At 47.0% G+C, this 7,500-nt stretch overlaps 21 non-coding genes and 4 pseudogenes across 21 annotated transcripts; all 25 read left to right on the top strand.

The window, feature by feature from the left end:
• Positions 1-82: 82 nt before the first annotated feature.
• On the top strand, positions 83-201 carry LOC146264433 (5S ribosomal RNA). The gene has a single exon (XR_014727730.1). It is a non-coding gene; the product is annotated as a 5S ribosomal RNA (ribosomal RNA).
• Positions 202-397: 196 nt separating this feature from the next.
• Positions 398-516, top strand: LOC146264432 (5S ribosomal RNA). Its single transcript, XR_014728533.1, has one exon. It is a non-coding gene; the product is annotated as a 5S ribosomal RNA (ribosomal RNA).
• Positions 517-700: 184 nt separating this feature from the next.
• LOC146264431 (5S ribosomal RNA) lies at positions 701-819 on the top strand. Its single transcript, XR_014728417.1, has one exon. It is a non-coding gene; the product is annotated as a 5S ribosomal RNA (ribosomal RNA).
• A 178-nt stretch (positions 820-997) lies between these two features.
• On the top strand, positions 998-1,116 carry LOC146264430 (5S ribosomal RNA). Its single transcript, XR_014729086.1, has one exon. It is a non-coding gene; the product is annotated as a 5S ribosomal RNA (ribosomal RNA).
• A 176-nt stretch (positions 1,117-1,292) lies between these two features.
• On the top strand, positions 1,293-1,411 carry LOC146264429 (5S ribosomal RNA). The gene has a single exon (XR_014728068.1). It is a non-coding gene; the product is annotated as a 5S ribosomal RNA (ribosomal RNA).
• A 176-nt stretch (positions 1,412-1,587) lies between these two features.
• LOC146264428 (5S ribosomal RNA) lies at positions 1,588-1,706 on the top strand. Its single transcript, XR_014725954.1, has one exon. It is a non-coding gene; the product is annotated as a 5S ribosomal RNA (ribosomal RNA).
• A 184-nt stretch (positions 1,707-1,890) lies between these two features.
• LOC146264427 (5S ribosomal RNA) lies at positions 1,891-2,009 on the top strand. The gene has a single exon (XR_014725953.1). It is a non-coding gene; the product is annotated as a 5S ribosomal RNA (ribosomal RNA).
• Positions 2,010-2,185: 176 nt separating this feature from the next.
• Positions 2,186-2,304, top strand: LOC146264426 (5S ribosomal RNA; annotated as a pseudogene).
• A 176-nt stretch (positions 2,305-2,480) lies between these two features.
• On the top strand, positions 2,481-2,599 carry LOC146264425 (5S ribosomal RNA; annotated as a pseudogene).
• Positions 2,600-2,789: 190 nt separating this feature from the next.
• LOC146264424 (5S ribosomal RNA) lies at positions 2,790-2,908 on the top strand. The gene has a single exon (XR_014728532.1). It is a non-coding gene; the product is annotated as a 5S ribosomal RNA (ribosomal RNA).
• Positions 2,909-3,080: 172 nt separating this feature from the next.
• Positions 3,081-3,199, top strand: LOC146264423 (5S ribosomal RNA). Its single transcript, XR_014725951.1, has one exon. It is a non-coding gene; the product is annotated as a 5S ribosomal RNA (ribosomal RNA).
• A 178-nt stretch (positions 3,200-3,377) lies between these two features.
• On the top strand, positions 3,378-3,496 carry LOC146264422 (5S ribosomal RNA). Its single transcript, XR_014727728.1, has one exon. It is a non-coding gene; the product is annotated as a 5S ribosomal RNA (ribosomal RNA).
• A 202-nt stretch (positions 3,497-3,698) lies between these two features.
• LOC146264421 (5S ribosomal RNA) lies at positions 3,699-3,817 on the top strand. The gene has a single exon (XR_014728531.1). It is a non-coding gene; the product is annotated as a 5S ribosomal RNA (ribosomal RNA).
• A 192-nt stretch (positions 3,818-4,009) lies between these two features.
• Positions 4,010-4,128, top strand: LOC146264420 (5S ribosomal RNA). The gene has a single exon (XR_014725950.1). It is a non-coding gene; the product is annotated as a 5S ribosomal RNA (ribosomal RNA).
• A 184-nt stretch (positions 4,129-4,312) lies between these two features.
• On the top strand, positions 4,313-4,431 carry LOC146264419 (5S ribosomal RNA). Its single transcript, XR_014725949.1, has one exon. It is a non-coding gene; the product is annotated as a 5S ribosomal RNA (ribosomal RNA).
• A 176-nt stretch (positions 4,432-4,607) lies between these two features.
• Positions 4,608-4,726, top strand: LOC146264418 (5S ribosomal RNA; annotated as a pseudogene).
• Positions 4,727-4,902: 176 nt separating this feature from the next.
• Positions 4,903-5,021, top strand: LOC146264417 (5S ribosomal RNA; annotated as a pseudogene).
• Positions 5,022-5,211: 190 nt separating this feature from the next.
• LOC146264416 (5S ribosomal RNA) lies at positions 5,212-5,330 on the top strand. The gene has a single exon (XR_014728529.1). It is a non-coding gene; the product is annotated as a 5S ribosomal RNA (ribosomal RNA).
• Positions 5,331-5,502: 172 nt separating this feature from the next.
• Positions 5,503-5,621, top strand: LOC146264415 (5S ribosomal RNA). Its single transcript, XR_014725948.1, has one exon. It is a non-coding gene; the product is annotated as a 5S ribosomal RNA (ribosomal RNA).
• A 178-nt stretch (positions 5,622-5,799) lies between these two features.
• On the top strand, positions 5,800-5,918 carry LOC146264414 (5S ribosomal RNA). Its single transcript, XR_014727727.1, has one exon. It is a non-coding gene; the product is annotated as a 5S ribosomal RNA (ribosomal RNA).
• Positions 5,919-6,114: 196 nt separating this feature from the next.
• LOC146264413 (5S ribosomal RNA) lies at positions 6,115-6,233 on the top strand. The gene has a single exon (XR_014728528.1). It is a non-coding gene; the product is annotated as a 5S ribosomal RNA (ribosomal RNA).
• A 188-nt stretch (positions 6,234-6,421) lies between these two features.
• Positions 6,422-6,540, top strand: LOC146264412 (5S ribosomal RNA). Its single transcript, XR_014725947.1, has one exon. It is a non-coding gene; the product is annotated as a 5S ribosomal RNA (ribosomal RNA).
• A 166-nt stretch (positions 6,541-6,706) lies between these two features.
• Positions 6,707-6,825, top strand: LOC146264411 (5S ribosomal RNA). Its single transcript, XR_014724976.1, has one exon. It is a non-coding gene; the product is annotated as a 5S ribosomal RNA (ribosomal RNA).
• A 184-nt stretch (positions 6,826-7,009) lies between these two features.
• On the top strand, positions 7,010-7,128 carry LOC146264410 (5S ribosomal RNA). The gene has a single exon (XR_014728416.1). It is a non-coding gene; the product is annotated as a 5S ribosomal RNA (ribosomal RNA).
• Positions 7,129-7,306: 178 nt separating this feature from the next.
• Positions 7,307-7,425, top strand: LOC146264409 (5S ribosomal RNA). The gene has a single exon (XR_014729085.1). It is a non-coding gene; the product is annotated as a 5S ribosomal RNA (ribosomal RNA).
• Positions 7,426-7,500: the final 75 nt, after the last annotated feature.

The raw sequence follows: 7,500 nt of genomic DNA, 5'->3' as shown, positions 1-7,500 counted from the left end.
GAGAGAGAGAGAGAGAGACCACCTTGCATTGTGAATTGCTAAATCTGTATATGGATAAGTAGCCTATGGTTGTCAACTTATTTCGTACGGCCATACCAGCCTGGCAACGCCCGATCACGTCTGATCTCGGAAGCTAAGCAGGGTCGGGCCTGGTTAGTACTTGGATGGGAGACCGCCTGGGAATACCAGGTGCTGTATGCTCTTTTGCTCATTCACTTTGAAACTGACATCTTGCAATATGCACAAGTAGTCCTTCATGAAAGGGGCTGGAAGCTGTTTTCATTTTGACACGAGAGAGAGAGAGAGAGAGAGAGAGAGAGAGAGAGAGAGAGACTACCTTGCATTGTCAATTGCTAAATCTGTATATGGATAAGTAGCCTATGGTTGTCAACTTATTTCGTACGGCCATACCAGCCTGGCAACGCCTGATCTCGTCTGATCTCGGAAGCTAAGCAGGGTCGGGCCTGGTTAGTACTTGGATGGGAGACCGCCTGGGAATACCAGGTGCTGTATGCTCTTTTGCTCATTCACTTAGAAACTGAAATCTTGCAATATGCACAAGTAGTCCTTCATGAAAGGGGCTGGAAGCTGTTTTCATTTTGACACGAGAGAGAGAGAGAGAGAGAGAGAGAGAGACTACCTTGCATTGTCAATTGCTAAATCTGTATATGGATAAGTAGCCTATGGTTGTCAACTTATTTCGTACGGCCATACCAGCCTGGCAACGCCCGATCTCGTCTGATCTCGGAAGCTAAGCAGGGTCGGGCCTGGTTAGTACTTGGATGGGAGACCGCCTGGGAATACCAGGTACTGTATGCTCTTTTGCTCATTCACTTAGAAACTGACATCTTGCAATATGCACAAGTAGTCCTTCATGAAAGGGGCTGGAAGCTGTTTTCATTTTGACACGAGAGAGAGAGAGAGAGAGAGAGACTACCTTGCATTGTCAATTGCTAAATCTGTATATGGATAAGTAGCCTATGGTTGTCAACTTATTTGGTACGGCCATACCAGCCTGGCAACGCCCGATCTCGTCTGATCTCGGAAGCTAAGCAGGGTCGGGCCTGGTTAGTACTTGGATGGGAGACCGCCTGGGAATACCAGGTGCTGTATGCTCTTTTGCTCATTCACTTAGAAACTGACATCTTGCAATATGCACAAGTAGTCCTTCATGAAAGGGGCTGGAAGCTGTTTTCATTTTGACACGAGAGAGAGAGAGAGAGAGAGACTACCTTGCATTGTCAATTGCTAAATCTGTATATGGATAAGTAGCCTATGGTTGTCAACTTATTTCGTACGGCCATACCAGCCTGGCAACGCCCGATCTCGTCTGACCTCGGAAGCTAAGCAGGGTCGGGCCTGGTTAGTACTTGGATGGGAGACCGCCTGGGAATACCAGGTGCTGTATGCTCTTTTGCTCATTCACTTAGAAACTGACATCTTGCAATATGCACAAGTAGTCCTTCATGAAAGGGGCTGGAAGCTGTTTTCATTTTGACACGAGAGAGAGAGAGAGAGAGAGACTACCTTGCATTGTCAATTGCTAAATCTGTATATGGATAAGTAGCCTATGGTTGTCAACTTATTTCGTACGGCCATACCAGCCTGGCAACGCCCGATCTCGTCTGATCTCGGAAGCTAAGCAGGGTCGGGCCTGGTTAGTACTTGGATGGGAGACCGCCTGGGAATACCAGGTGCTGTATGCTCTTTTGCTCATTCACTTAGAAACTGACATCTTGCAATATGCACAAGTAGTCCTTCATGAAAGGGGCTGGAAGCTGTTTTCATTTTGACACGAGAGAGAGAGAGAGAGAGAGAGAGAGAGACTACCTTGCATTGTCAATTGCTAAATCTGTATATGGATAAGTAGCCTATGGTTGTCAACTTATTTCGTACGGCCATACCAGCCTGGCAACGCCCGATCTCGTCTGATCTCGGAAGCTAAGCAGGGTCGGGCCTGGTTAGTACTTGGATGGGAGACCGCCTGGGAATACCAGGTGCTGTATGCTCTTTTGCTCATTCACTTAGAAACTGAAATCTTGCAATATGCACAAGTAGTCCTTCATGAAAGGGGCTGGAAGCTGTTTTCATTTTGACACGAGAGAGAGAGAGAGAGAGAGACCACCTTGCATTGTCAATTGCTAAATCTGTATATGGATAAGTAGCCTATGGTTGTCAACTTATTTCGTACGGCCATACCAGCCTGGCAACGACCGATCTTGTCTGATCTCGGAAGCTAAGCAGGGTCGGGCCTGGTTAGTACTTGGATGGGAGACCGCCTGGGAATACCAGGTGCTGTATGCTCTTTTGCTCATTCACTTAGAAACTGACATCTTGCAATATGCACAAGTAGTCCTTCATGAAAGGGGCTGGAAGCTGTTTTCATTTTGACACGAGAGAGAGAGAGAGAGAGAGACTACCTTGCATTGTGAATTGCTAAATCTGTATATGGATAAGTAGCCTATGGTTGTCAACTTATTTCGTACGGCCATACCAGCCTGGCAACGCCCGATCACGTCTGATCTCGGAAGCTAAGCAGGGTCGGGCCTGGTTAATACTTGGATGGGAGACCGCCTGGGAATACCAGGTGCTGTATGCTCTTTTGCTCATTCACTTAGAAACTGACATCTTGCAATATGCACAAGTAGTCCTTCATGAAAGGGGCTGGAAGCTGTTTTCATTTTGACACGAGAGAGAGAGAGAGAGAGAGAGAGAGAGAGAGAGACTACCTTGCATTGTCAATTGCTAAATCTGTATATGGATAAGTAGCCTATGGTTGTCAACTTATTTCGTACGGCCATACCAGCCTGGCAACGCCTGATCTCGTCTGATCTCGGAAGCTAAGCAGGGTCGGGCCTGGTTAGTACTTGGATGGGAGACCGCCTGGGAATACCAGGTGCTGTATGCTCTTTTGCTCATTCACTTAGAAACTGAAATCTTGCAATATGCACAAGTAGTCCTTCATGAAAGGGGCTGGAAGCTGTTTTCATTTTGACACGAGAGAGAGAGAGAGAGACCACCTTGCATTGTCAATTGCTAAATCTGTATATGGATAAGTAGCCTATGGTTGTCAACTTATTTCGTACGGCCATACCAGCCTGGCAACGCCCGATCTCGTCTGATCTCGGAAGCTAAGCAGGGTCGGGCCTGGTTAGTACTTGGATGGGAGACCGCCTGGGAATACCAGGTGCTGTATGCTCTTTTGCTCATTCACTTAGAAACTGACATCTTGCAATATGCACAAGTAGTCCTTCATGAAAGGGGCTGGAAGCTGTTTTCATTTTGACACGAGAGAGAGAGAGAGAGAGAGAGACCACCTTGCATTGTGAATTGCTAAATCTGTATATGGATAAGTAGCCTATGGTTGTCAACTTATTTCGTACGGCCATACCAGCCTGGCAACGCCCGATCACGTCTGATCTCGGAAGCTAAGCAGGGTCGGGCCTGGTTAGTACTTGGATGGGAGACCGCCTGGGAATACCAGGTGCTGTATGCTCTTTTGCTCATTCACTTTGAAACTGACATCTTGCAATATGCACAAGTAGTCCTTCATGAAAGGGGCTGGAAGCTGTTTTCATTTTGACACGAGAGAGAGAGAGAGAGAGAGAGAGAGAGAGAGAGAGAGAGAGAGAGACTACCTTGCATTGTCAATTGCTAAATCTGTATATGGATAAGTAGCCTATGGTTGTCAACTTATTTCGTACGGCCATACCAGCCTGGCAACGCCTGATCTCGTCTGATCTCGGAAGCTAAGCAGGGTCGGGCCTGGTTAGTACTTGGATGGGAGACCGCCTGGGAATACCAGGTGCTGTATGCTCTTTTGCTCATTCACTTAGAAACTGAAATCTTGCAATATGCACAAGTAGTCCTTCATGAAAGGGGCTGGAAGCTGTTTTCATTTTGACACGAGAGAGAGAGAGAGAGAGAGAGAGAGAGAGAGAGAGACCACCTTGCATTGTCAATTGCTAAATCTGTATATGGATAAGTAGCCTATGGTTGTCAACTTATTTCGTACGGCCATACCAGCCTGGCAACGCCCGATCTCGTCTGATCTCGGAAGCTAAGCAGGGTCGGGCCTGGTTAGTACTTGGATGGGAGACCGCCTGGGAATACCAGGTGCTGTATGCTCTTTTGCTCATTCACTTAGAAACTGACATCTTGCAATATGCACAAGTAGTCCTTCATGAAAGGGGCTGGAAGCTGTTTTCATTTTGACACGAGAGAGAGAGAGAGAGAGAGAGAGAGAGACTACCTTGCATTGTCAATTGCTAAATCTGTATATGGATAAGTAGCCTATGGTTGTCAACTTATTTCGTACGGCCATACCAGCCTGGCAACGCCCGATCTCGTCTGATCTCGGAAGCTAAGCAGGGTCGGGCCTGGTTAGTACTTGGATGGGAGACCGCCTGGGAATACCAGGTGCTGTATGCTCTTTTGCTCATTCACTTAGAAACTGAAATCTTGCAATATGCACAAGTAGTCCTTCATGAAAGGGGCTGGAAGCTGTTTTCATTTTGACACGAGAGAGAGAGAGAGAGAGAGACCACCTTGCATTGTCAATTGCTAAATCTGTATATGGATAAGTAGCCTATGGTTGTCAACTTATTTCGTACGGCCATACCAGCCTGGCAACGACCGATCTTGTCTGATCTCGGAAGCTAAGCAGGGTCGGGCCTGGTTAGTACTTGGATGGGAGACCGCCTGGGAATACCAGGTGCTGTATGCTCTTTTGCTCATTCACTTAGAAACTGACATCTTGCAATATGCACAAGTAGTCCTTCATGAAAGGGGCTGGAAGCTGTTTTCATTTTGACACGAGAGAGAGAGAGAGAGAGAGACTACCTTGCATTGTGAATTGCTAAATCTGTATATGGATAAGTAGCCTATGGTTGTCAACTTATTTCGTACGGCCATACCAGCCTGGCAACGCCCGATCACGTCTGATCTCGGAAGCTAAGCAGGGTCGGGCCTGGTTAATACTTGGATGGGAGACCGCCTGGGAATACCAGGTGCTGTATGCTCTTTTGCTCATTCACTTAGAAACTGACATCTTGCAATATGCACAAGTAGTCCTTCATGAAAGGGGCTGGAAGCTGTTTTCATTTTGACACGAGAGAGAGAGAGAGAGAGAGAGAGAGAGAGAGAGACTACCTTGCATTGTCAATTGCTAAATCTGTATATGGATAAGTAGCCTATGGTTGTCAACTTATTTCGTACGGCCATACCAGCCTGGCAACGCCTGATCTCGTCTGATCTCGGAAGCTAAGCAGGGTCGGGCCTGGTTAGTACTTGGATGGGAGACCGCCTGGGAATACCAGGTGCTGTATGCTCTTTTGCTCATTCACTTAGAAACTGAAATCTTGCAATATGCACAAGTAGTCCTTCATGAAAGGGGCTGGAAGCTGTTTTCATTTTGACACGAGAGAGAGAGAGAGAGACCACCTTGCATTGTCAATTGCTAAATCTGTATATGGATAAGTAGCCTATGGTTGTCAACTTATTTCGTACGGCCATACCAGCCTGGCAACGCCCGATCTCGTCTGATCTCGGAAGCTAAGCAGGGTCGGGCCTGGTTAGTACTTGGATGGGAGACCGCCTGGGAATACCAGGTGCTGTATGCTCTTTTGCTCATTCACTTAGAAACTGACATCTTGCAATATGCACAAGTAGTCCTTCATGAAAGGGGCTGGAAGCTGTTTTCATTTTGACACGAGAGAGAGAGAGAGAGAGAGAGACCACCTTGCATTGTGAATTGCTAAATCTGTATATGGATAAGTAGCCTATGGTTGTCAACTTATTTCGTACGGCCATACCAGCCTGGCAACGCCCGATCACGTCTGATCTCGGAAGCTAAGCAGGGTCGGGCCTGGTTAGTACTTGGATGGGAGACCGCCTGGGAATACCAGGTGCTGTATGCTCTTTTGCTCATTCACTTTGAAACTGACATCTTGCAATATGCACAAGTAGTCCTTCATGAAAGGGGCTGGAAGCTGTTTTCATTTTGACACGAGAGAGAGAGAGAGAGAGAGAGAGAGAGAGAGAGAGAGAGACTACCTTGCATTGTCAATTGCTAAATCTGTATATGGATAAGTAGCCTATGGTTGTCAACTTATTTCGTACGGCCATACCAGCCTGGCAACGCCTGATCTCGTCTGATCTCGGAAGCTAAGCAGGGTCGGGCCTGGTTAGTACTTGGATGGGAGACCGCCTGGGAATACCAGGTGCTGTATGCTCTTTTGCTCATTCACTTAGAAACTGAAATCTTGCAATATGCACAAGTAGTCCTTCATGAAAGGGGCTGGAAGCTGTTTTCATTTTGACACGAGAGAGAGAGAGAGAGAGAGAGAGAGAGAGAGACCACCTTGCATTGTCAATTGCTAAATCTGTATATGGATAAGTAGCCTATGGTTGTCAACTTATTTCGTACGGCCATACCAGCCTGGCAACGCCCGATCTCGTCTGATCTCGGAAGCTAAGCAGGGTCGGGCCTGGTTAGTACTTGGATGGGAGACCGCCTGGGAATACCAGGTGCTGTATGCTCTTTTGCTCATTCACTTAGAAACTGACATCTTGCAATATGCACAAGTAGTCCTTCATGAAAGGGGCTGGAAGCTGTTTTCATTTTGACACGAGAGAGAGAGACTACTTTGCATTGTCAATTGCTAAATCTGTATATGGATAAGTAGCCTATGGTTGTCAACTTATTTCGTATGGCCATACCAGCCTGGCAACGCCCGATCTCGTCTGATCTCGGAAGCTAAGCAGGCTAGGGCCTGGTTAGTACTTGGATGGGAGACCGCCTGGGAATACCAGGTGCTGTATGCTCTTTTGCTCATTCACTTAGAAACTGAAATCTTGCAATATGCACAAGTAGTCCTTCATGAAAGGGGCTGGAAGCTGTTTTCATTTTGACACGAGAGAGAGAGAGAGAGAGAGAGAGAGAGACTACCTTGCATTGTCAATTGCTAAATCTGTATATGGATAAGTAGCCTATGGTTGTCAACTTATTTCGTACGGCCATACCAGCCTGGCAACGCCCGATCTCGTCTGATCTCGGAAGCTAAGCAGGGTCGGGCCTGGTTAGTACTTGGATGGGAGACCGCCTGGGAATACCAGGTACTGTATGCTCTTTTGCTCATTCACTTAGAAACTGACATCTTGCAATATGCACAAGTAGTCCTTCATGAAAGGGGCTGGAAGCTGTTTTCATTTTGACACGAGAGAGAGAGAGAGAGAGAGAGACTACCTTGCATTGTCAATTGCTAAATCTGTATATGGATAAGTAGCCTATGGTTGTCAACTTATTTGGTACGGCCATACCAGCCTGGCAACGCCCGATCTCGTCTGATCTCGGAAGCTAAGCAGGGTCGGGCCTGGTTAGTACTTGGATGGGAGACCGCCTGGGAATACCAGGTGCTGTATGCTCTTTTGCTCATTCACTTAGAAACTGACATCTTGCAATATGCACAAGTAGTCCTTCATGAAAGGGGCTGGAAGCTG

The sequence above is a fragment of the Hypomesus nipponensis genome, chromosome 12 (assembly GCF_054491055.1).
Source record: "Hypomesus nipponensis isolate SF chromosome 12, ASM5449105v1, whole genome shotgun sequence".
NCBI classification, from domain to species: domain Eukaryota; kingdom Metazoa; phylum Chordata; class Actinopteri; order Osmeriformes; family Osmeridae; genus Hypomesus; species Hypomesus nipponensis.
This window is presented reverse-complemented; position numbering and strand designations above follow the sequence as displayed.